Source organism: Podarcis vaucheri, assembly GCF_965113315.1.
Source record: "Podarcis vaucheri genome assembly, chromosome: 3".
NCBI lineage: Eukaryota > Metazoa > Chordata > Lepidosauria > Squamata > Lacertidae > Podarcis > Podarcis vaucheri.
In genome coordinates, this window is record NC_138761.1 from 112,754,591 (window position 1) to 112,778,745 (window position 24,155).

At 44.3% G+C, this 24,155-nt stretch overlaps 1 long non-coding RNA gene across 1 annotated transcript; it reads left to right on the top strand.

Moving 5' to 3' along the window:
• Positions 1-19,430: 19,430 nt before the first annotated feature.
• On the top strand, positions 19,431-23,881 carry LOC309528347. Its single transcript, XR_014217692.1, has 2 exons — positions 19,431-19,546; positions 23,567-23,881. It is a non-coding gene; the product is annotated as an uncharacterized lncRNA (long non-coding RNA).
• Positions 23,882-24,155: the final 274 nt, after the last annotated feature.

The following is a 24,155-nucleotide window of genomic DNA, read 5'->3' on the forward strand; positions in this document are numbered from 1 at the left end:
CGGACACGACTAAATGACTAAACAACAACAACAAAAATGTTGGGGTTGGGGGGGTAAGCTGTTCTATTTTTGCTCTGCTATGTTATTTTGAAATAGTTTTTGTAGTGCCTGTTTGAAATGCATCCCTGTTTCCTAGAGCACGGTTTCTTTTTTGGAAAGGCGCCCCACAATTAAAATGGATGAGTGAATGAGGGCGAGGAACCTGCGACCCTCCAGCATTGCCAATGGCCAGGAAAAATGACATCCGGGAAGCCACCCGTTCCCCATAACCAATCTACTACTAATAATTTGAATTTAGCAAGAGCGAATTCACGTGCTGGCAGGCCACAGCACACACATTCTAGAGATGAATATAGCATACAGATAGGCAAGGCAGAGTAAATAGGTCAACAAATATTTATCAAAACCAGGTTGGCTTTTCAGTGTGCTTTATGTAACAACACGCTTTAGCTCAGCAGAAGCAGGTTGCAGTTCCTGGCCAGAGTTTCCTGGGGAGTAAAGCACCCTGATCCAGTTTTGCCACTTTTCTGTGATTAATGTAAATGTGCTGCATAAATAGCTGCCTCTTTCCATCTACCATCTGCTTGGTGCATAGGTTAAAATCATCTCCTGTGTTTCGTCATCTACTTGGGAATAATTCTGCCTTAACTACCACTGTTCAGGGAAGTTTTTAATGTGTGACATTTTAATGTATTTTTGATCTTTGTTGGAAGCTGCCCAGAGTAGCTGGGGAAACCCAGCCAGATGGGCGGGGTACAAATAATGAATTATTATTATTATTATTATTATTATTATTATTATTATTATTATTACTATCATGCTTATATAAAGTCTGCTTATGAACATTAAGAACCCTACTGTGGCCATGCACAGTGGCCATGCAGACAGACCCTCCAAGTGTCCCTATTTTCCAGGGACAGTTCCAAATTTACAGAAGCTGTCCCGGTTTGTGATTTGATCTTGGAATGTCCCGCTTTTCCTTAGGACACCCCTATTTCCATTAAAGAAACGTTGAAGGGTATGGAGGTTTGTGATCCCCAAGCCAACCTTTAGAAGACATCTGAAGGCAGCCCTGAATAGGGAAGGTTTTTTTTAAAAAAAATGTCTAATGTTTTATTATGTTTTTATATATGCTGGAAGCTGCCCAGAGTGACTGGGGCAACCCTGTCAAATGGGAGGGGTCTAAATAAATTGTTGTTGTTGTATAGGACACCCCTATTTTCACTGGAGAAATGTTGGAGGGTATGCCTGCAAATGCCTTTGGGGTGCACATGAGCAAGACACATGCACAACAGCACTCTCCCATTTATGATCACCACTGCTGATTTATCTCTTTCCACATATGTCCCAAGACGGTGTGCAAAATATTATCCAAACAGTTGAGCTGATGGCCCTTATTAATTTTTCTACATTACTCACAACTGGATTCTGCCAACAACTGAAACAACTTCTCTACTTCTAGAAAAATAAATAAATTGTTGGTTGTAGACCAGTTGTTACCACCAGTGTGTTTTTTTCTGGAGGGATGCAGGTGTACGCATAACCCTAAACATTTTGTGAATCTAACGGGAGAAGAAACTAAGTTGTCTTTTTTAAAATAAATAAATAAATATATATAGTTTCTTCTCTAGCACGGTGAATCGTCAGTTCCATTGCTACCCCGGATGGCAGCCTCACTTCCTGTCACAATGTTTTCTGAGTCTCAGATGGAAGCGGGCGTTTAATGTGTGAAGCAGTGTGGAATGTGGATGTGTGGTGTTTTACTGATGAAAGTTTGGCTTCGTTGTCTATTTACTGTATTTATTTTCCCCCGATTCAGACTATAAAATGGTGATTTTTTTGAGTCAAAATGAGAGTACACCTAAACATTTTTTTTGCGGGGGTGGGGGGTGGGGAGCCCTGGTTACCACACTAGAGTCTACCAATCATGGATATTCCAGTGACAAGAATCACTATAGACAAAAAGGTAGATTGACACAGGCCACACGCCTTGGAGTTATAAAGATGACTGCCCTGCCTTTCATTGACACTGGAAGATACCTACAGCAGAAAAGTCACCTGGTAGGATCATTGCAGAGAGGCACTGTCTGCCAAATAAGCTTGCTGTTGCTGCTGTGTAGCTTATTGACTGGCATCTCAAAGCCACTCACATTTTCCCTTCTGCATCCAGAGAGAGAAACCTGCATTGCTCAATGGACACCAAACTTTGCTTCAGTTTCCAGGGAGCTATATGGATGTAGTCCCTGTTCCATTGTTGCTGTTGTTGTTGCCCTTGAAAGAGATGAAGGGGAAAATGTGGCCTAAACAGCAAGCTGATAGCTTTCCCACTAGAGGGTTTTGGGTTTTTTTAAGTTTATTGTTACACTTCCTGTGTCCCTGTCTAAATAATCCAATAAAGAAGGGAACCTCTTTCTCTGAAATCTACTGCTGAGGCATGACATGGCCTGTCTTTTCTTTACAGTGGTACCTCGGGTTAAGTACTTAATTCGTTCCAGAGGTCTGTACTTAACCTGAAACTGTTCTTAACCTGAAGCACCACTTTAGCTAATGGGGCCTCCTGCTGCCGCCGCGCCACCAGGGCCTGATTTCTGTTCTCATCCTGAAGCAAAGTTCTTAACCTGAAGCACTATTTCTGGGTTAGCGGAGTCTGTAACCTGAAGCGTATGTAACCTGAGGTACCACTGTATTTTTAACCTGGTCTGGCACAGGCTAGTACCAGGCAGCTGGAACAAACCGTCCTTTCCATTTCCCACACTGCACCTGCAAAGGTGAGGGAATTGGACCACCCATTTGCCAATCACCTGATGGTCCAATGATGACAGGCGGCTGGGGAATGCCCACGTGGTTTGAATTCAAACTCCTCCGGGAAAGGCATGGAGCTTTGCAAATGCCAATGATATCATCTGATCTCAGTGCTGTGTAGGAGGTTTTGCAGACACTGCCAGTCACCAGGTCAGCGGTACCTGCAAACCCTCTTTGGGCCCAACTGCACATTTACCTGCTCCACATCCAGTATCACATATGACTTCAGGTGTAGGACAGGTGGACATGGCTTGGCCAGAACGGCCTGGTGGGCCATATTGGGAGGTCTGGTGGGCCTAATTTGGCCCATGTGTTTGAGGCATTACAGGAAATCAAAAAGAAGGGTACATGCAGCGCTCTTTGGAGCAGTTCCACTGCCACCTTGTAAGCCCACCAGGGTCTACTAGCAAAGGAAGGCACATAAGAGCTGGATCAGGCCAAAGATCTATCTTAGACCATCATCCTGCTCTTATAGTGGCCAACCAGATGCCTGTGGGAAACAGGCAAGCAGGATCCAAGCAAGGATCCATCAGGCAAGGCCTCCTTCCACCTGCCTTGCCCCACCCTCCAGCCCTGGGTCTCCTCATAAGGAAGCTATGCCTGGAGGAAGAACTGTGAGGGGAGAGACTCCATCAGGCAAGGCCTCCTTCCACCTGCCTTGCCCCACCCTCCGGCCCTGGGTCTCCTCATAAGGAAGCTATGCCTGGAGGAAGAACTGTGAGGGGAGAGACTCCATCAGGCAAGGCCTCCTTCCACCTGCCTTACTCCACCCTCCAGTCTCTGCTTTTCATTTTGTATTGTATTATGTTGCGCACTGTGGTTTGCTGTTTTATTTATTTATTGGAGTTTAGAAATTAGTTAATTGTAACTGTTGAGTGGATTTCTGTTTAATTTTGAAATGCTGATATTTAATATTATTCTATATTGTTTTAATGAATGTTGAACGTTATTTTATTTGCATATTGTATATTGCATTATGCATATTGTCTTATTTATATGATGTTAGCCGCTCTGAGCCTGGCTTTGGTTGGGGAGAGCGGGATGCAAATAAAATTTATTTATTTATTTAAGACCCAAGAAGGGTCCGAGTACAAGTACAAGGGAGCCCCCCACCTAGAAGATCATCATCATCATCATCATCATCATCATCTCTGGGCGACTTCCAACAAAGTATTAAAAATACAATAAAACACCAGACACTAAAAACTTCCCTAAACAGGGCTGCCTTCAGATGTCTTCTGAATCCTTTGTTCAGGATCCCCACTCCACTCAAAGCTGGAGCCAACACTGCTCTTTCATACAATAAACCCACCCAAAGTGTGCCATCTCCAAATGGCCCTGTGTCTTGAATGCACCATCCTTTTTGTCTTCTTCCCTTCCCTTTTACAGAAGAGCTAGAGGAGAAGAGAGGCAAAAAAAAGAAAAGGCAAATCGGCTTTTGCAGAAGGTTAAACGGCCATGTGCGGCAAAGCCAGAGTTACAGCTGAGCATTGGCTTTGTACTTCTACACTCTCAAATGCCCCTAGTAACCCCATGACCTGCCTTCTCTTCTTCACTGCCCGGGGAAGCAGTCATCAAAAGATCAGCACTGGGTAGCAGCAGAGAACAGTTACTTCAACTGACAGCTTAAACAAAAGATAGCTTGGCAAGGCTGTTTAAGCCATGAAGAGAGAGAGAGAGAGAGAGAGAGAGAGAGAGAGAGAGCGCTAAAGACTAGGATTCAACTAGTGGCAGGATTGTCCCATGTAGTTAAGGCAAAAACAACAACACAAACTACCCCGAGTGTCCAAATCAGAATTTGTCACCCATTTTGCACACCTGTATCCACACATTAGCTGACACCAACCTGTCAAACACACTTTTTAAAGAAGTTTGACGTCTTTTCTTTTTGTCTAAACTGCATACAATTAATAGGAGAGGGGTAGCTGTAGGCGCTGTGGGTTAAACCACAGAGCCTAGGGCTTGCCGATCAGAAGGTCGGCGGCTCCCTCAACAAATAAAGCGAGATGAGCACCGCAACCCCAGAGTCGTCCGCGACTGAACCTAACGGTCAGGGGTCCCTTTACTTAGCTGTATGAGAAACCAACAAAGCATGTATAGCATGTACAATATAGAACTTTAAAGAATAACCACATCTATTTTTAAAAGGCATAAGCCTTTGTACACCAGTGCCTGCTTCCTCAGATGCACGTGTGAAGAATCAAACCAGACCGATGTAGAAGTCAACTCAACTTCCTGTCCATTCAGTTACAGATCCCAAAGTCATCCAGCTCAGGAATGCATAATCACAGGGACGGTAATTTTGAGCTGAACAAGGAACAGAGAGGAAAGGGTTAAGCCATCTTTCTCCCTGCACCCATCTTTTTGTCAGCTCCCAGACTGCTTTGGCTTTTGTTTAAAAATCTGCAGATGAAAGAACCCGGAGACTGCATAATGCATAGTTTCCTCTGAAGTCTACTCATCCCATACTTCTACAGCTCTGCCAAACAGTAGCTGAGTGAACTCTGGTAAATTTCACTTCTGATCCTAAGAGGGTGGCAGAAAGAGATCTCCCTGTTGAGTCACATGTTGCTTTATGTACATACCTTCTGTGAATCTAGTGGTGGAATGAAACTCATGCTAGAGAGTTTTGCAGGAGTGTGTATGGTAGAAAGGGTGCCAAGAATCCCCGGGTTAAAAGGGTAGGATTTAACATACATAAACTGCATTAGGAAAATATGAGCTCCATTATTTATGTTGGCGGTAATGGGTTTGTCTCCTGTCTGGTTTAAAAGGAGAACATTTGCAGCACAATCCTGTGTATGTTCGCTTGGATGCAAGCCCCACAATGTTCAACTAGTAATTTATTTCTTTTTAAAGGTGTTTATATACCACTTTTCAGTGAAATCACAAAAAGCGGTTTAATTTTTTAAACAAGTAGTAAGCATAAAGGAAAACCAATAAAACAGCAAAGACAGCTACAAGTGGGAACAGGCATTTAGGAAGCTAGACTTCCCTGTTTAGTGCAAGATGGTTCTTGAGAAGCCCTGGGGGGACAATGAGGAAGTAGATTCCACTTCAGATGGGACACTGGAGCCAGGTCTTCAGGTGGTTCCATCTTCTGTCTGTCTTCCCCTCAAGGCAAGTAGCCCAGTGCTGATGGTTGGGGAAGAGAGAGGCCACCTCAGCTACAATCCTAAGCACAGTTACTTAAGCAGAGCTGAGGACCTTTGAGAAGTTGCTAGGCTGCAATATCCATCATCCCTGAACATTTGCCATGCTGGCTTGGACTGATAGAAGTTTTAGTCGAAGAAGAAGAAGAAGAAGAAGAAGAAGAAGAAGAAGAAGAAGAAGAAGAGTAGTAGTAGTAGTAGTAGTAGTAGTAGTAGTAGTAGTAGTAGTAGTTTGGGCTTGATATCCCGCTTTATCACTACCCTAAGGAGTCTCAAAGCGGCTAACGATCTCCTTTCCCTTCCTCTCCCACAACAAACACTCTGTGAGGTGTGCGAGGCTGAGAGACTTCAGAGAAGTGTGACTGGCCCAAGGTCACCCAGCAGCTGCATGTGGAGGAGCGGAGAAGCGAACCCAGTTCCCCAGATTACGAGTCCACTGCTCTTAACAACTACACCACACTGGCTCTCCAACAACCTCAGGAATGCAACCTGGTCCCCACCTCTGTATTAGACAGTAAGTTCCCTTGAACTCAGTAGGAGTTATTTCTATGTGAATATGCTTAGGATTGTGCTATTGGTCAAAAAGTTGCTACTCTTTGAAATACAATTTCAAATATAAAAAAGGTAAAGGTACCCCTGCGCGTACGGGCCAGTCGTGTCCGACTCTAGGGTTGTGCGCTCATCTCACTTAAGAGGCCGGGGGCCAGCGCTGTCCGGAGACACTTCCGGGTCACGTGGCCAGCGTGATGAAGCTGCTCTGGTGAGCCAGCACCAGTGCAGCACACGGAAACGCCGTTTACCTTTCCGCTATAAAGCGGTACCTATTTATCTACTTGCACTTTAGAGGTGCTTTCGAACTGCTAGGTGGGCAGGAGCTGGGACCGAAAGACGGGAGCTCACCCCATAGCGGGGATTCAAACCATGCAATTGGCAAGTCCTAGGCACTGAGGTTTTACCCACAGCGCCACCCGCGTCCCTACCTATTTCAAACATAGTGTTTCCAAATAATTGAATTGTACAGAAAACTAGGCACCCAAAGACCTAGAGATGGGGGGGGGAGTTTCCTCTTAAAAAATTATTATTAATGACAACAACAAATAATATTACAGCAATACAAAAAGAAACAGTTCAAAAATGCAGCACTAGTTGTCTGCGATCAAAGGGAGAGGTTGGCGACCATCTTCTTGTTTTCCAACTAGAGCATTTTGTGCTGGGATCTCATTATGAGCATGCTTGCTTGCTGCATGCTCAATTCAGGAAAAGCTCAGGGGAAAATGTCCCCTAATGGTATGTACTTTACTAGCTAAATTCTCCAAGACTGCTAAGAACCAGATGGAGACGGGGGAAACATTGAGTCAAAAGAAATGCAAACATTCAAAATTTTGCAAATTCTCCCATTTTGCCACTCAGAGTTTGAAGTCAAGGTTCTACTTTGCATTTATTTGTGAGCTCTTTATTTATCTCCATAATTGTCTCTCGGTGTGTTTGAATCAAACCATGCAGGCAAAAGAACATTATTTCCCCATTGCAGATCACCCTGAGTTCAAGCCCATTTGCAAAGGGAAAGGCTTCACCCAACATCTTGGTGACAAGAGGGTGAATTGGGTAGTTGTACACACAGGTCAAAGTGACAGGGGGCATCTGCGCACCATCCAAATCCAGTTCTTCACCCCTGCACTATTAGGGAGCTTCACCTGTTCAAGCCTTTCTTCCTTAAGCTTTGTAAAAATAAAAATAAAAGGATGTCATTATGTAGTCGTCTTCCTTTAGATTCAGAGAGAGAACTGTTTTAGACAGGGTGATAGGCAAACTGTCAGGTAATTAACTTTACAGTGTAGCCGCACTTCTTCCAATTATGCTTTCAAAAGACCAGAACTATCTCGCCAAAGTTTGAAGCACCCTGGATTCGCACTACAGCTAATATACGAAAATAAAGCCTTTGAGCCTCAGTGAGCTCCTTCCCTCTGCAAAATGAACCAAACAGCTCCACTGACACTGATGAATATTCTCAGTCCTACCCACTGGATCATCCTGTTGGTACCTGGATGCCACACCTACCCCTCCCCCCCAGCTCTGAGGATGTTTTACCTTTACCTTATGTAGTCTATGTATAGGACGCAGGTGGTGCTGTGGGTTAAACCACAGCGCCTAGGGCTTGCCGATCAGAAAGTCGGCGATTCGAATCCCCGCGATGGGGTGAGCTCCCGTTGCTCGGTCCCAGCTCCTGCCAACCTAGCAGTTCAAAAGCACGTCAAAGTGCAAGTAGATAAATAGGTGTCGCTCCGGCGGGAAGGTAAACGGCGTTTCTGTGTGCTGCTCTGGTTTGCCAGAAGTGGCTTAGTCATGCTGGCCACATGACCCGGAAGCTGTATGCCGGCTCTCTCGGCCAGTAAAGTGAGATGAGCGCCACAACCCCAGAGTCATCCACAAATGGACCTAATGGTCAGGGGTCCCTTTACCCCTTTACCTATGTAGTCCAATGGATGGCCTACACATTTCTCTGAGGATCAAGAAACCCCTAGGAAACTTCCACAGATTCAGTCCCTTGGAGGAGCCAGTCTTGAAGCTCCAGGCCGGACATTGGCAGGTGCAGCAAGCCAGTGGTGAGTCAACTTGTCCTGACTGTTCTCAGCTGCAGGGTCGCTGTCTATGGTCCTGATCATCTTACCTTTGTCACAACCACCCTACAGCATGAATAAGACTTGGGTAGTCCTCTCACCATCTCATTTGTCCCTGCTCCTTGGCAATGGTTAAGGATGAGGACAGAGGGACTTGAAACATGCTTTAAAAAACTATGTGACATTTATCTCAGTTTCATAGGGATGTGGGAGGTTGTTTGAGGAATATTCAAGTCCCCTTCGGTGTGTGGAACTAGTCACACAGGACTATTTTAAAAAGCTGGCTTGTGGGTTATCAGTGATGGTGTTTAAAGGAGTACTCGTGTTATTCATTTGCAGCAAAAACAAAAAAGAGACATGTTGCACCTTCAAGACTAACACAATTGTTATGGCATCTGCTTTCATGATCTACAGTCATACTTTTCTGCATTTCATTTCCCCCGACCTCAATTGTTACAAATTGCAATTACCACCCTGAGTATATATATCTATAACTTCAGATAACACTCCATGCATCTGATAAAGTGGACTGTTATCCACAAAAGTTAATACCATGAGAAATGTCTTAATTTTTAAGGTGTCACAAGACTCTTTGACGTTTAAATGGTAAATGCTCCATTGTTACTTTAAGGAAATCACGTTAGCAATTAAGTATACTTGCATCAAAAGGAACTGTATTCTTCACAAAATCCTCTGAGAAGCATCCAGTGTTAGACATTTAATAATACTTTGTATTCCTTTTAAATGTTCTTTATGTTGTGCACTGCCCTGAAGCCTTGCAAGACAGTGGCGTATAAATACCTTTATAAATGAATAAAAAATTAATAATTGGTTCAAGGAGAGATTTAAATACTTAACTGAAATGTTAAGAAAGCAAAATTTGTTCTGTCCCAGGCAGAACAAACATTTCAATTTTGAAGACAAAGATTATTTCTGCTGCAGCCGATTGAGAGTTAAAGCTGCTCGGTTTTAGTGATTAGTCTACTTCTAGAGAAAAAGAAAATCATACTTAAGAGTGTACGTCAAGGAGCGGCTTTAAGAGTTGGTCTACCAGAGGATGCATAATGAATGACGTATACTGTCCTTTTTTATGTTTATCTCGCCTACAAAAGAGGAAGCAAGAGATCAACTCCCAATCTTGTGTCCTTAGGTTAGGAAAATTTAGGGCTTTCTTCTTGTTGGTCAGGGATGATGGGAGCTGTAGTCCAACAATATCTGGAGGTCCTCAGGTTTCCTGCTTCTGGACTAGACAATTAAAATAAAGATCTGGCATTCTGCTTTCTCCTATCTACAACAGGAAAATAGCATTCTAACCCCAAGTGAAGAAAGGACTTTCTCAGGAAATAATAATGGGTTCATTCCTGCTTTGCAATTGATTGCAAATGGCTGATTTCAAGAAGAATGCAAAAGCACATTAAGAAACACAGTTTAACTATTTGTTTTCTAGGGGTTTGTGAGGGAGACCTTCTGCGAGCCAGCTAGAGAAACACATTCTCACCAAATCTCCTGGAAACATCCGGAGAGACAGTTGCTTTTTGCACTTTGTGTCTAGGAAATAGCACGAGGAAAACTGGGAAATGGAAAGTGGCATTTTGTGTGTGACAGAGAAGGAAAGTGAAAGAGATTGAGAGAGAGAGAGAGAGAGAGAGAGAGAGAGAGAGAGGAGCAGTCGCAAAATTTTATCCATTTGTTCTTGCATGTGTCAACATTTAGAATCAACATGTGCAGGAGGAAAAACTTGAATGTACCCAAAGGGAAAGAAAACTTTGCCTGTTCTGTGCTCCTATGAAGATTTTCTGATCATATTCACATTGTTTTTGAAAAATGAATGATGGATGAACAACAAAAGGGAATTAAAATGTTTATTGCTTATATGGGGGGGGATTGTGTACACTTGAAAATTTCTTAACTTACATGTAAGTAAACTTACATGTAAGTAAATAGTCACTGAATCAGTGACTACAGTATCATATGAACACTGATCCACAGCATATTTTCTACAGCTTTTATATTTACCGGTACTTACATGTAAGATTGGCTTGTTAAGAAATTGAACTACATCCTTCTCGTATTAATTCTTACAAGTCTGGCTGATGAAGAATTGATCAAGACTGGCTGATGAAGCATTGAACAAAACAGATTGGTTATCCCGAAACTCTGTTCCGGCGATATTTGGTGACAGATTATGTATATATCAAACTTTTGAATTATTCTACCGTGACTGGTGAAGAAGATTCAGAGACTTTAGTTGCAATTTCTGACCATTTGTATTAGTCTATAAATAGTGTTTAGTGCCATTGTTATTGGCCATCATGTTGTGTTATTTTGTTAAGCAGGGCTTCAGGAGTTGCCAGGAGGAGACTTACAAGGAACCAACCATCTTAGGGTTTACTCCTTAGCCTTTTCATCTTCTGAAGATGTCCCACAAGGCAGCGGGTATGGCTTTTTCCTCTTGAATGTATCAGCACATCTATCTGATATGATTTTTAAAAAATATTGAACAACAGTTATATTTAAAGGTGTGCAATTGCTTGAAAGGCCAGCTGAATTGAGATTCCTTTGATGTGCAACACTGAGCACAGTAAATTCCCATCAGGCTCAGGAAGGGTGAAGCATTCATCAGAGTTCTTCCCACAGCTTGTCGTTATAATGCCACCGGTGATGGTTTTCCCCATGGTGCTTTCCCTTCTGAGACTCTAATCATCTGCTTTGTGCAATGCTTATGTAAACTAGCACCAGGTTATTGATAGCAAACACAATGGCTTTTGTCTGACTCAATCAAACATGGATTCAAGTCAAAGCAGAAATGAAATAGCACACTTTTCTCTTAGGCAAGGGTGCTAATCATCCTTTTTCAATTGCTATTACAGAGCAATTACAGAGAGAATGGCTCAGCTATTTCTTGTTCCATAGGACAGAATAATGCTACATCCCTGGGCCTGCTCTCCTGAAGATAACAGTGGCATTCTGTTAAGAAAGGCTGGCAGGCGCAGCGTATAAGGAAACTGGGAGTGTGCCTTAGTGCGGATGCATAGAGAACTAGGTAAAGGGAAAGGCACCCCTGATCATTAGGTCCAGTCGCAGATGACTCTGGGGTTGCGGCGCTCATCTTGCTCTATAGGCTGAGAGAGCCAGCGTTTGTCCACGGACAGCTTCCAGGTCATGTGGCCAGCATGACTAAGCCGCTTCTGGTGAACCAGAGCAATGCATGGAGATGCTGTTTACCTTCCTGCAGGTACCTATTTATCTACTTGCACTGGCGTGCTTTCAAACTCTAGGTGGGCAGGAGCTGGGACCGAACAGCGGGAGCTCACCCCATCGCGGGGATTTGAACCGCCGACCTTCTGATCAGCAAGCCCTAGGCTTTGTGGTTTAGACCACAGCACCACCCGCGTCCCTCGCATAGAGAACTAGTAGCCAGTCATTACATTGGAGAGACCCTGCTCTGTTATTTACTGGTAGATGCAGATTAAGCAAAGCCCTACTCATAGCTTGCATTGAACAGAACCTACTCAAGCTGAACCTCGAGCCACCATTGCGGCAGTGTACACACTCCTCTTGACTCTGCAGTTTAATATATCTGCATTTTAAACAGCTCAGCAACATCTGATGGAAGATTGAATAAACGAGTCAAAGCTTCTTAAGGCTCATACAGAAGATCTTGCTTCAAAAATATCTGACATCGCCAGAAACTGCTAACAAAGCCCTGGAGTTAGTCACACAGACATGGTCAAAAGAAAGAAAGAAAAGCCAACATAGTTTGGGATCTATAGCTATAGACTGAGGATCAACAAGATAGAGACAGGCAATGAAATACAGTGGTGCCCCGCAAGACGAATGCCTCGCAAGACGGAAAACTCGCTAGACGAAAGAGTTTTCCGTTTTGGAGGTGCTTCGCAAAACGAATTTCCTATGGGCTTGCTTCGCAAGACGACAATGTCTTGCGAGTTCCTGCGGGTTTTTTTTCCTCCCCCCCTTTTTCTAAGCCGCTAAGCCGCTTATCAGCTGATCCGATCAGCTGATCAGCCGCTAAAAGCCGCTAAAAGCCGCTAAAAGTCGCTAATAGCACTAATAGCGCTAATAGCGCTAATCCGCGAATCCGTCAATGGGCTTGCTTCGCAAGACGAAAAAACCGCTAGACGAAGAGAATCACAGAACGGATTCTTTTCGTCTTGCGAGGCACCACTGTATTCATTTTAGGGGAATCCCCAAGATAGGAAGAAGGGACGTGATTGCATTGATGGTGTCTCCTGGTTCACAGAGTTGGACTTAGGACTAGAGTTGTCAGATGATGACACTGAGCAGGCTCATCAGGCTTAAGGGAGATCAGGCAAAGATGGTCGTGCTGGAGCGAGAGGGTCCAAGAGGTAGGTGCTGTGACTCTGCTGATGAATATCCTCTGCTGCTGCATCACACTGCGCCAAACTCCTCCTCTCCCTCCCGGTAATCAACTGTGGCCCACATGTCAGGAAGCTAGTGTGGCAGCTCCTCCTCACCCGGTGAGCCATTTCTACTCCAGGGCGAAGTTGTGGCCATGGCAGGACAATCTGATATCTGCCCCACTTAGTCCAGTGTAGCTTATTCTGAAGTGTGTGCAGGACTGCAGTCTTGAATGCTATCCATCCATTTCAGTGGCATTTTTCTAACCCTTTTCTGTTTTTGTTTACAAGGGCAAATAAATTGCCTTGCATTCAACCCACACCCAAGAGTGATTCACTCTTAAAAGAACTGAAAGTGTAAAAAGGACCTTTCACGTTTTTATACTGCAGCTTGGAAATCAATACCAATGCAGAGCTGTCATAAAAAGCTTTGGGATCTGCTTAGGGGAAGATGGCATCAGAAAAGCAGCAGTTTTGTTCACAGAAGTGACAATTAGAATTAGGTGAATTCCACAGGTCATGATTCCCCAAGTCACAGTATGAGTAGGGCAAAAAGCAGGCTGCCGCTTTTGTGAATCAATGTTCAACTAGTTGGGTTTAGATAATGAGGCCCTGCATTGCCTGATCTATAGTCAAAAGAAATTCTACCTGGAGGCCTTTGATGACTAATACCCCCTTAGCCCAAAGTTTCTATTTCCTGCTGCACAAAGATGATACTGCCTTAAATAGGCCTGCAGCATATATTTGTTGTACATGGTTTAAAAAATTGTTCCCTCCAGATGTCTTTTGCCATTAGCATTTTTGACACCTTCTAAAAATACAGACCCAGTTTCTCTCACCTTTACTTTTAATAAGCAATCTTTGCACTCTGGTATCACATTGGCTGCTCTCCAACATACCTGGATGTCAGTAATGATGCCGTGTAACAAGAACTCCTCCCTTGGTACCCTAAAATAATGTCCTCAATTTATATTTGGATGCCTCACTTCTTTTGGACGATGCTGCATCTTCAATTACTGTGCTAGTAATTTCAGGGTTGCAGGAAGCATAAAAAGTGAGAGGTTGCTAAAGCCAAAAGTACCAGCTAATTATATTGAGGAATGATGATTGTGCAATAGAACTGGCACTCTAAAAACACTATCGCCAGGCTGCCCAGATGTCTAATGACATTAACTTTTAGGAAACTAAAACCTTAAATTGCATTACTTTAATAAGAAGGGTTCCATAAACATATGCAATAAATGCAAAACTGAATATCACACATCTGCGAACCCTGACCATTGACTGATCTGTCTGATGCCATGGAACGTTCACAAACATTTTTTAACAGCTATGGGGAAAGGGCAATTCTTTACAAAACAGCATGCCATCTGTGAATAAATTAAAAGGTCTAATTGGCCAGAAGATGACAGCATACTGAGCATGGGGACACAGGGGGTTGTGTGGCGTTTCTAAGATGCAGGATAATATAAAGGATGTGGAACCAGGTAGGAAGAGAACCCAGAGGATAAAGGACCAGATGACTAAAGGAAGTGAGAAACAGGAAGTGAAATGAGGAAAGATTGGTAAAGCAGGAGTGGGCAACCTGAAGCCCATCAACTGTCATTGGACTGCACGTCCCATCAAGCCTGCCCATCAGCTATGGTGGCTGGGGCTGATGAAAGTCCAATGACATCCGGAGGGCTGCAGGTTCTCCATCTCTGGGATGAAGGGATGGAGAAGACAGAAAGCAAAAGGGTAGTGGGATCCCACAGACTTCATGGCCAAAATGGCTCTGAGGAGCAGAAACATCAGGGAATGCTAAAAATTAGGGACAAGAAGTGGCAGAAGCAGATGTGCCAAAAACTACAAGTGGGCCCTAGTCACAAAATATCTGTGGTGGGGCCATGGCATATACCAAATGTCTGGTTTGGGCATGTCAAAATGGCCTCAGCGTTGGAGAGGGTAAGTCAGTGCAAGTAGGAACTAAATAAGAAGGACAAACCATCTTTCTATTGCTGTCATACATAGGACTGGGTTGCAGGTGTATATCTGCTTTGGACTGTGACCATTGTGTTTTGTGACGTAGTGTGACGTAGTGCAATGATTGGGATGGTATCTTCTGAAAAGTACTACTCTTTTTAAAAAAATACTGCAGTTCTACCGTTTAAAAAAACTACCTTTTAAACAACACACACAGGTCCCCACTACCCAGAAACTTGTTATATAAAACCTCACTTATCCAACACAAGGAATTGGTACCCAGATGTCACTATTCACACCACAGATTCAGATATCCAAACTGTCGGGCCTGTGTGTAGTAGTGTAAACAAATAAACATTGCATTACTATTTTGTGTCTCACTGTTCTGTGGCAACAGTTTCACCAGAAACCATGGTGGGAGCAAGGGAAAAGGAAGAGACATTGGACAAATAAGAGAGCATTTTTTCCCTTCCTTGTTTGCCTTTTGCAAGGTTTCATAGGGGTTTCATGGATTTTCCCAAGTTTTCCATCATTTTGGGGTCAACATTCTATTGTTTGGAACACATTAGAAATTTCCCCATAGGAATCAATGGAAACTGTTGGCTCACTATGTGAACGTTCACCTAACAAATGATTTCCCAAGAACACATTGTGTTTGAAGAGCAGTGCCTGCATATAACAGAGTTCTCACCAAAAGAAATGAATTATTTTTGAGGAGATACTGAGACCTTTAGCAGGACAGGAGGAAAACTTCATAAATACTTGAGGTGATTCTCATGAGCAACATTTTAAACATACTTTGAAGCATTAACTGCATTTATAACCAGTTTTGTTTAGATCTAAGAAAAATGAAGAGTCAATTTTGTCCTGATGGTTTCATATTTCCTTTTGTTTTGACAGCTATAAATATGTTGCAACTAGACGTGGCTAAACTTGTGAGTACTCCCTCTAAACTCAGGCCTAGCTAATATTTATGTAGCAGTTATAACAAGGTCCACCCATTGACCATATGCTACGTTGCTGGGAAAATAAAAGCTTAAGGTAAACACATTTTTGCTTGCTGAGCAGACTTTCAGTCATACTTACACAAGCCACAGTAATGAATCTGAAAACGTCAGAGATTAACACACACACACACACACACACACACACACACACACACACACACACATTAACACAGCAGACTTTCAGTCATACTTACACAAGCCACAGTAATGAATCTGAAAACGTCAGAGATTAACACACACACACACACACACACACAGAGAGAGAGAGAGAGAGAGAGAGAGGGGGGGGAGATAGTCAAGATAAAAACCGACTTGAAAAGAGAATACAACTTAGCAACCAAAGAATTGAAGAAAATGTTATTAGAAAGCATTTGCTACCTTTTTCATTAAACAATTGCTATGATTATAAAAACACTTACAATGTAAACTAGCATCAGCTATGAGGAACTGCTAACTGGATAATATAGTCTTTCAAGTCTTTCAAGTCCTTCAAGTCTTTCATAAGCTGAAGGGTCCTATGCTGATACTCCCTGCCTGAAGGGGAGAGGTTGGCCATTGTGATCTCACACTGATGTTGTGATCATAATGCCCACAGCTTTAAAGAGAAAGTGCCCTAGATCAACCAGAGAGGAGTTTCTTCTCCCTCTCTCTCTCACACACACACATTCTTCCATCCTCTCAAATGTAAATTTCACCTCTCATCGGGCAATGGAGGAGGCCCACTGCACACCAGTGGATGTTTGGACTGCCCTCTGAGTCCTGCTTGACCACTGGCAAGGTTGTCTCTCTATGCCATATGGACTTGATGCCTGCCTATCCTTTCTGTAACAAAGAGTGTTTTCACATAGCTGGGACTGCACCTGAATTTTCCACGCAGGCTAGTGGGGCACTTCCCCAGAGAAGAAAGGCTTGGCCAGCAAAAAACTGTAGACCCCTGGAGCATGGTGACAACCTCTGGCACTGGTTAGCATAATACTCTTTTCCCAATGGTAACTGCTCTTCTGTCAGAGTGCTGATTTATTGGGTTGGGTGGTAAACTGATACAGTGGTACCTTGGGTTAAGAACTTAAGTCATTCTGGAGGTCTGCTCTTAACCTGAAACTGCTCATAACCCAATGTACCACTTTAGCTAATGGGGCCTTCCACCGCTGCATGATTTCAGTTCTCATCCTGAAGCAAAGTTCTTAACCCAAGGTACTATTTCTGGGTTAGCGGAGCCTGTAACCTGAAGCATCTGTAACCTGAAGCATCTGTAACCCGAGGTACCACTGTATTCTCTACAGACATCTTGAGAACATAATTTAGGAGGGCATCCTATCTCCATGATTTCATAGGATTGCAGAGTTAGAAGTAACTGTGTGAATCAACTAGTCCACCCCTCGGCAATGCAGGAATCTTTTTGCCCAATGTGGGACTTGAACCCACAACCCTGAGATTAAGAGTCTCAGACTCTACCAGCTGAGCTATCTGATCTCTGAGCATGAGTGAGTCTGGAACTCAATGCGGGAGATGTAAATGGTGGAAAAAGTCAGAGTGCATTCTTAGAAAGGCACAAATGAGCACACACTGATATTTTCCAGAACGGGTAATTTAGGTTTTTGGCAGGAGCGTGGAATGAATCCCGTCAGCAATGCCAGTAAATATCAATAACAATATCATTGCTATATATCAGGAGCACAGTATATGCTATAAAACACCTGGCTCAGGGTTTATGGATGCTACCATCGACAGTTAACGCTGCTATGCCTAACTGTGGGCTACAGTATAATCATAATGCTATAACTCATGGCTGGAAACTCTAGAGGGTCTTCAATCTGGTCCAGGCAAGTAATTGAATTTGGTATCTCAAAGGTCAGTTGGAAACTGAGAATCACTACAAGTGAGAATTATGAGCTGGCAGCATCAGACGGCGCTTACATTTTCAGCTTCGCATATATTGAGGGTTTCTCTGTTGTCCCTCCAGGAGGTAAACTTAATAATGCAAGCAGGAAGCACCATGGAAAGAAAGGCTGGTGTGTTTGCTTAATGTGTCTTTTCAAGCTGGGCGTTCTGAGATGTTTTGCTTATGCAGAGAGCAAAAGGGAAAGAAAAATGGACCAATTTCCATCCCAATCAGCCAGAAAAATGCATACCCTCCAACATTTCTCCGATGAAAATAGGGACGTCCCATCCCATAATGATAATTTTGCTATTTATACCCCACACATCTTACTGGTTTGCCCCAGCCACTCTGGGCAACTTCCAACATATAAATAACATTTAAAATTTTTTTTAAAAAACCCTTCTCTATACAGCATTGCCTTCAGACGGCTCTGGGGTTGGATAACTCCATACCCTCCAACATTTCTCCAATAAAAATAGGGACATCCTAAGGAAAAGTGAGGACATTGCAGGATCAAATCAGAAACTGGGACGGCTTCTCTAAATCAGGGACATCCCTGGAAAATACCGTATTTTTCGCTCTATAGGACACACTTTTTCCCCTTCAAAAATGAAGGGGAAATGTGTGTGCGTCCTATGGAGCGAAGACGCCATAGCCCCACGACCCTCTCCCAGCTGGAGAGGTGACGCGCGGCTATGGCAGGAACCTCTACAGCCCCGTGTCACCTCTCCAGCCGGGAGAGCGCGTGCGCGGGGCTAAAGCAGCCCCTCACAACCCTCTCCCGGCTGGAGAGGTGACGCACGGCTATGGCAGGAGCCTCTCCGCTGCGCTTTTCTGCTGCTCCCTGACCTGCTCTTTGGGGGTGGTGGTGGGCTTCCCCCCGCCAGCCCCAAAGAGCAGGTTGAAAGGAACCTGAAGCCTGGAGAGTGAGAGGGGTCAGTGCACACCGACCCCTCTCACTCTCCAGGCTTCCAAGGTAGCCGCCTGAACGCACCTTAAACGGCACCTTGTTTTAGAGCGGGAAAACAAGAGGGGGAAAGTTCTCCCCCTCTCTGTGCAGCGCCTCCTGCCGCTTCACTGAAGGGGCGCTGGGCAGAGAGGGGGAGAATTTTTTTTCTTGTTCTCCCCCCTCTAAAACAAAGTGCGTCCTACTGTCCAGTGCGTCCTATGGTGCGAAAAATACGGTATTAACACTTGGAGGGTCTGAAAATGGATTCAGGGCAGTTTCATGCAACTTGTGGTTTTTTAGTGGAGCTGATTCAGGGTCTATCTGCTTCACTTCCAATCATATCATTTTTAACTTCTGATTTCAGGCAGAGGTGATGCTGTTGAACCCTCCCCGGGGGTGTGATTGCCTCATGCTGTAGTTAAACTTAGGGAGAAAGGTCCAACTACAATTTTCATTTTCATTGTGGGTGTGGGTGTGTTAAACCTTCCCAGCAGTGCATAGATTCCCAATGAACATCACTCTCATGTGTGCAATTAAATGAAACATGAAAATGTGATTACAAGCAGCACAGTTAGGGTCACCTGCAGACAGGCCCTCAGCAAGGAAAGCAGAAAGGAGTTTGCACCTTTGCTGTTATAGTCACAATTTGTTTTCCTTCCTAGTGGCAGACAAGCAAGCTCACTCTTGAAAATGTTACTATACAACCAACTTGCTCCTGTCCAACAATTGGTGCAGAAAACAGTTGCTCATACAGAACTACATTGACAACGCAAACCTCCACATGTCTACTTGGAAGTAAGTCACCTTTAGTTCCATGGGGCTCAGTTCCCAGGGAAGTACCAGATATAGGATTGCAGCCATATTCCAATTTCCTTTGGAGACACCGAGTACTTGGAATGTTGATCAAGTGAACTTGAAAAGAGAGGTTGAGCCATTCAATTGCTTCTCCATTATTTCCTCAGGGGTAAGTTAAACCAACACTCTAAAAAGTGTTGCTGCCTAAATGTGTTTTTGTTGCTGCTACTTCGCACCAAATACCAAGGGACTGGATAGAGTTGGAAAAGAATTGGACAGCAGACAAGTATGGGAGTATAAAATGTTGGGTAAAATGTGGGATGGAAGAAAAAGGAAGGGGCGAAAACAGCTTTAGTTTTTCAATGTGTGGGTCAATAATCGTGGTTATTGGCTAAATTTAGCAAGGGAGTCATGGTGTGGGAATGGACTTATGGCTACATTATGGGTTCTTTTTTTTCTGACATGTTATATAGAACTTCATCTACCAGTACAGGCCCTGTTAGCTGAGCTTGAGAAGATGCTGCCCCAGCAAAGACTTAGCTCTCTGAAGCCTTAAAGAGTCCGGCAGGGCTTCACCCCCTGGGATTGCAGTTTGCAGTATTTAAAGGGCCTGTAGTCTATAATAATAATAATAATAATTTTAATTTATTATTTATACCCCGCCCATCTGGCTGGGTTTCCCCAGCCACTCTGGACAGCTCCCAACAGGATATTATAAACACGATAAAACATCAAACATTCAAAACTTCCCTAAACAAGGGCTGCCTTCAGATGTCTTCTAAAAGTCAGATAGTTGTTTATTTCCTTGACATCTGATGGGAGGGCGTTCCACAGGGCAGGTGCCACTACTGAGAAGGCCCTCTGCCTGGTTCCCTGTAGCTTCACTTTTCGCAGGGAGGGAACTGCCAGAAGGCCCTTGGAGCTGGACCTCAGTGTCCGGGCTGAACGATGGGGGTGGAGAGGCTCCTTCAGGTATACTGGGCCGAGGCCATTTAGGGCTTTAAAGGTCAGCACCAACACTTTGTATTGTGCTCGGAAACGTACCGGAAGCCAATGTAGGTCTTTCAGGCCATGTTATGTGGTCTTGGTGGCTACTCCCAGTCACCAGTCTAGCTGCCGCATTCTGGTGAATGCACATTCTGCAACTGAATACCCCTGCACAATTATAGAGCAGGACAGACTTCAGGTGAGGGACAGAGAACATATGGTGCTCTTGATGTTTGCTGGACTACAGCTCCCATCATTTCTGGCTAGCTGCTGTGCTGGCCAAGGCAGTATCTAGAAGACTCTGTGTTTCCCACCCCTGCTCTAGGGGAATCAAGATCAGACTCCAAGGATGAGGGAAAAGCCATGTCCTCAGACCAGGCAAGTGGTGCAACATCTGACCACAGTCCTCTTCAAGCCAGCACTGGGCCCCTGAACAATGTCCGACTATCAATGAAACTTTCAGGGACTGGATTCATCTTCTATGTACAAGCTCTGCAACTAACAGGGACATTTGATAACTTGTTATTTAACTACAGTCGTAGTTAATGTGGGTTTAAGGAGAATACATGCATGCCTGAATAGAAATAGCTGGCAAAGATTCAGTTGGTTCCAGCTACAGCGGATGTCACATTGCAATGTGACGGTGCTTTCAGATGACATATGAGTCACCGAGCCTGTGAAAGAAAAGGGTCCGGCAAGAAAATAGAAGAGGATAATGTCAACAAGAGCACCTGGAAGGCCAAGGAACATGTCACGATAACCTTATAAATTGATTAGTACAACTGAGTCTTGGTGGGACAACTCCCTGGCTTGGAACAAAGCAATTGAAGGGCACAATCTCTTCAAAAAGATTAAAGTTAATGGTAAAGGAGGGGGTTTAATGATATTTGTCAAATGTGTACACCTGTGCGGAAATTCAAGATAGTAAACAAGTCAGTCCAGTGGAGAACATGTGGGTAAAAATAAAGAAGTCAGCTTCAGCTGTGGAAATAGCAGGATGCTTTGAACTACTGTCCAAGTAAGAGTTCTGAGGCTTTTCCTGCAACTCCTGCAGGGCTGACCCACCCATGAGACAAGCTGAGGCAACTGCCCCAGGTGGCAGGATCTACAGGGGCAGCAGATTCTGATGTAGATCTTCACCCCCCCCCCACACACACCTTGTTCCTGATTTAGATATTCATTCATTGCTTCTTCCCTGCTGAGGAGGGGGGTGCCATTTTGTGGGTTGTCTCAGGTGCCAGAATGTATTGAGCCAGCCCTGAAATCCTGGCACCAAAGCAGAGCACTGTTGGAAGCCAATGGAAAGTGTCTGTGATTGAAGGTGGAATCCCCACAATGTGCTTCTGCAGAAGGATGGGAAACTGGCATGTTGAATACATTTCTTCCGCCTACGCACCAATTGTTGTCAGATGGCTGTAACACCGTTTGAGCTCTTGTTGAGCATCAAGTCTGGTGAGGGAGATGTGCGAAAAAATCCCGCAGCCCACAAAGTTGGCACTCGTGAGTTCATCTGCGCTTATTCAGAACACACTGTTTATGTTGCTGTTGCAGTCCCATCTGTGGTGGCTGAAAAGTGAAGCTATTTAAGTCTATGGCAGTTTTAAAGGCATAAATAAAAGCTGTGCTTTTTATTATTGTCGTTGATCCTGTCTGTTTCCTTGAGGCAGCCTTTGGATGTCTAACTTGGAGAAACCGCCACAGAGAAGCCCAGTTGGGATAAGACGTCACTTTAGGACAGCCCCTTGAACGGATGGATAAGCCACTCCACAGAACCAGGAGGACTTTGAGTTCATCCTCCTTCATACCTTCAGGGGTTATTTACCTTTTAGGTAAAGGTAAAGGGACCCCTGACCATTAGGTCCAGTTGTGGCCAACTCTGGGGTTGCTGCGCTCATCTCGCTTTATTGGCCGAGGGAGCCAGCGTACAGCTTCCAGGTCATGTGGCCAGCATGACGAAGCCGCTTCTGGCGAACCAGAGCAGCGCACGGAAATGCTGTTTACCTTCCTGCCAGAGCGGTACCTATTTATCTACTTGCACTTTTGACATGCTTTCAAACTGCTAGGTGGGCAGAAGCAGGGACCAAGCAATGGGAGCTCACCCCGTTGCGGGGATTCAAACCGCTGATGTTCTGATTGGCAAGTCCTAGTCTCTGTGGTTTCGCCCACAGCACCACCCGCGTCCCCATTTATCTTTTACTTTACCATATATTCAGAATGATTGTCAGGAAAAGGAAACCTGAAAAGTTACAGAGGAGGTATGGAAATGCTTCTATGTCTCCAAGCATAATTCAAAGTGCTGGTGCTGACCTTTAAAGCCCCAAATGGCCTCAGCTCAGTATACCTGAAGGAGCGTCTCCACCTCCATCATCCTGACTGGACACTGAGGTCCTCCTCCGAGGGCCTTCTCGCAGTTCCTGCACTGTGAGAAGTGAAGTTACAGGGAACCAGGCAGAGGGCCTTCTCGGCAGTGGTGCCCTCCTTGTGGAACGCCCTCCCACCAGATGTCAAGGAGATAAAGCTCTACACAACTTTTAGAAGACGTCTAAAGGCAGCCCTGTATTGGGAAGTTTTTTATGTTTGATGTTTGATTATATTTTTGTATGTGCTGGAAGCTGCCCAGAGTGGATGGAGAAACCCAGCCAAATGGGCAGGGTATTATTATTATTAGTCTATAAAGGAATTTTTGGACCTGCTGTGTACTATCAGCTATCCCACCCTGCTCTCTAAAACTTCTATATGTGCTCTTTTCCTTCTCAGGTCAGCGACAGAGCTTTGGTTGACCTTAAAGCCCCTTCAGATGTATGTAAACTGTACAGCTCTGACTACCAGAATACTTCATTGTTTTGTTCTACAATCACACCAACCCATTTACATCTGGAATACAGAATCTGTGGATCTCCAGCTCTTGAAGGCCTCCAACCCTCATCAGTCTCAGCCCATATGGCCCGTTGTCACTTTACTTTTCTCTGAGTAAACATGCATGAGCTCTGGCCATAAATCTGACTCAACTCTTTGCAGTCTTATTCTTTTTAGCTCCTGGCCTAGAGGAATCCGGAGCCTAAAGGAGCTGCAATGCAGGGAGAATTTAGCCAGGTAGGATTTCACCAGCAGCACCGTCAATGAGCTTCAATGTCAAGAAAATATGCTGGTCCTGCTGAATCTCTGCCGGCCATGAAGCCACAAAAGGATGCTCCTCTGACTTCAAGGGCAACTATACTGGTGGGCAGAAGGTGAAACGCTAAGTTTACTTTCAGTTGGGAAAGCCCAATATTTTTAACATTTATCTTCATGTGAGAAGCAATGGCAAACCTCTCTTTCGGGAAGACAAAGAGAAAACTTACAATGGGACATACAGTGATGTAATGCAAAGCCATGTGAAATTGTATAACAGGATACGAATTCTGTGGCCCTCTAGATGTTGCTGGACTACACTTCCCAGCCGCCCCTTGACCATTGGCTGATGGGAGTTGGGAGTCCAAACACATCTGCAGAGCCACCACCTTTGTTACATACAGAGTAAGAGTCAGACCTCTATCAGTTCATTAGCCGTTCAATTATGCTTCAGTGCAATGACTGGACTCCCATTAACTTGAAGTGGACGTCCTCCAAAATTAGACATCTA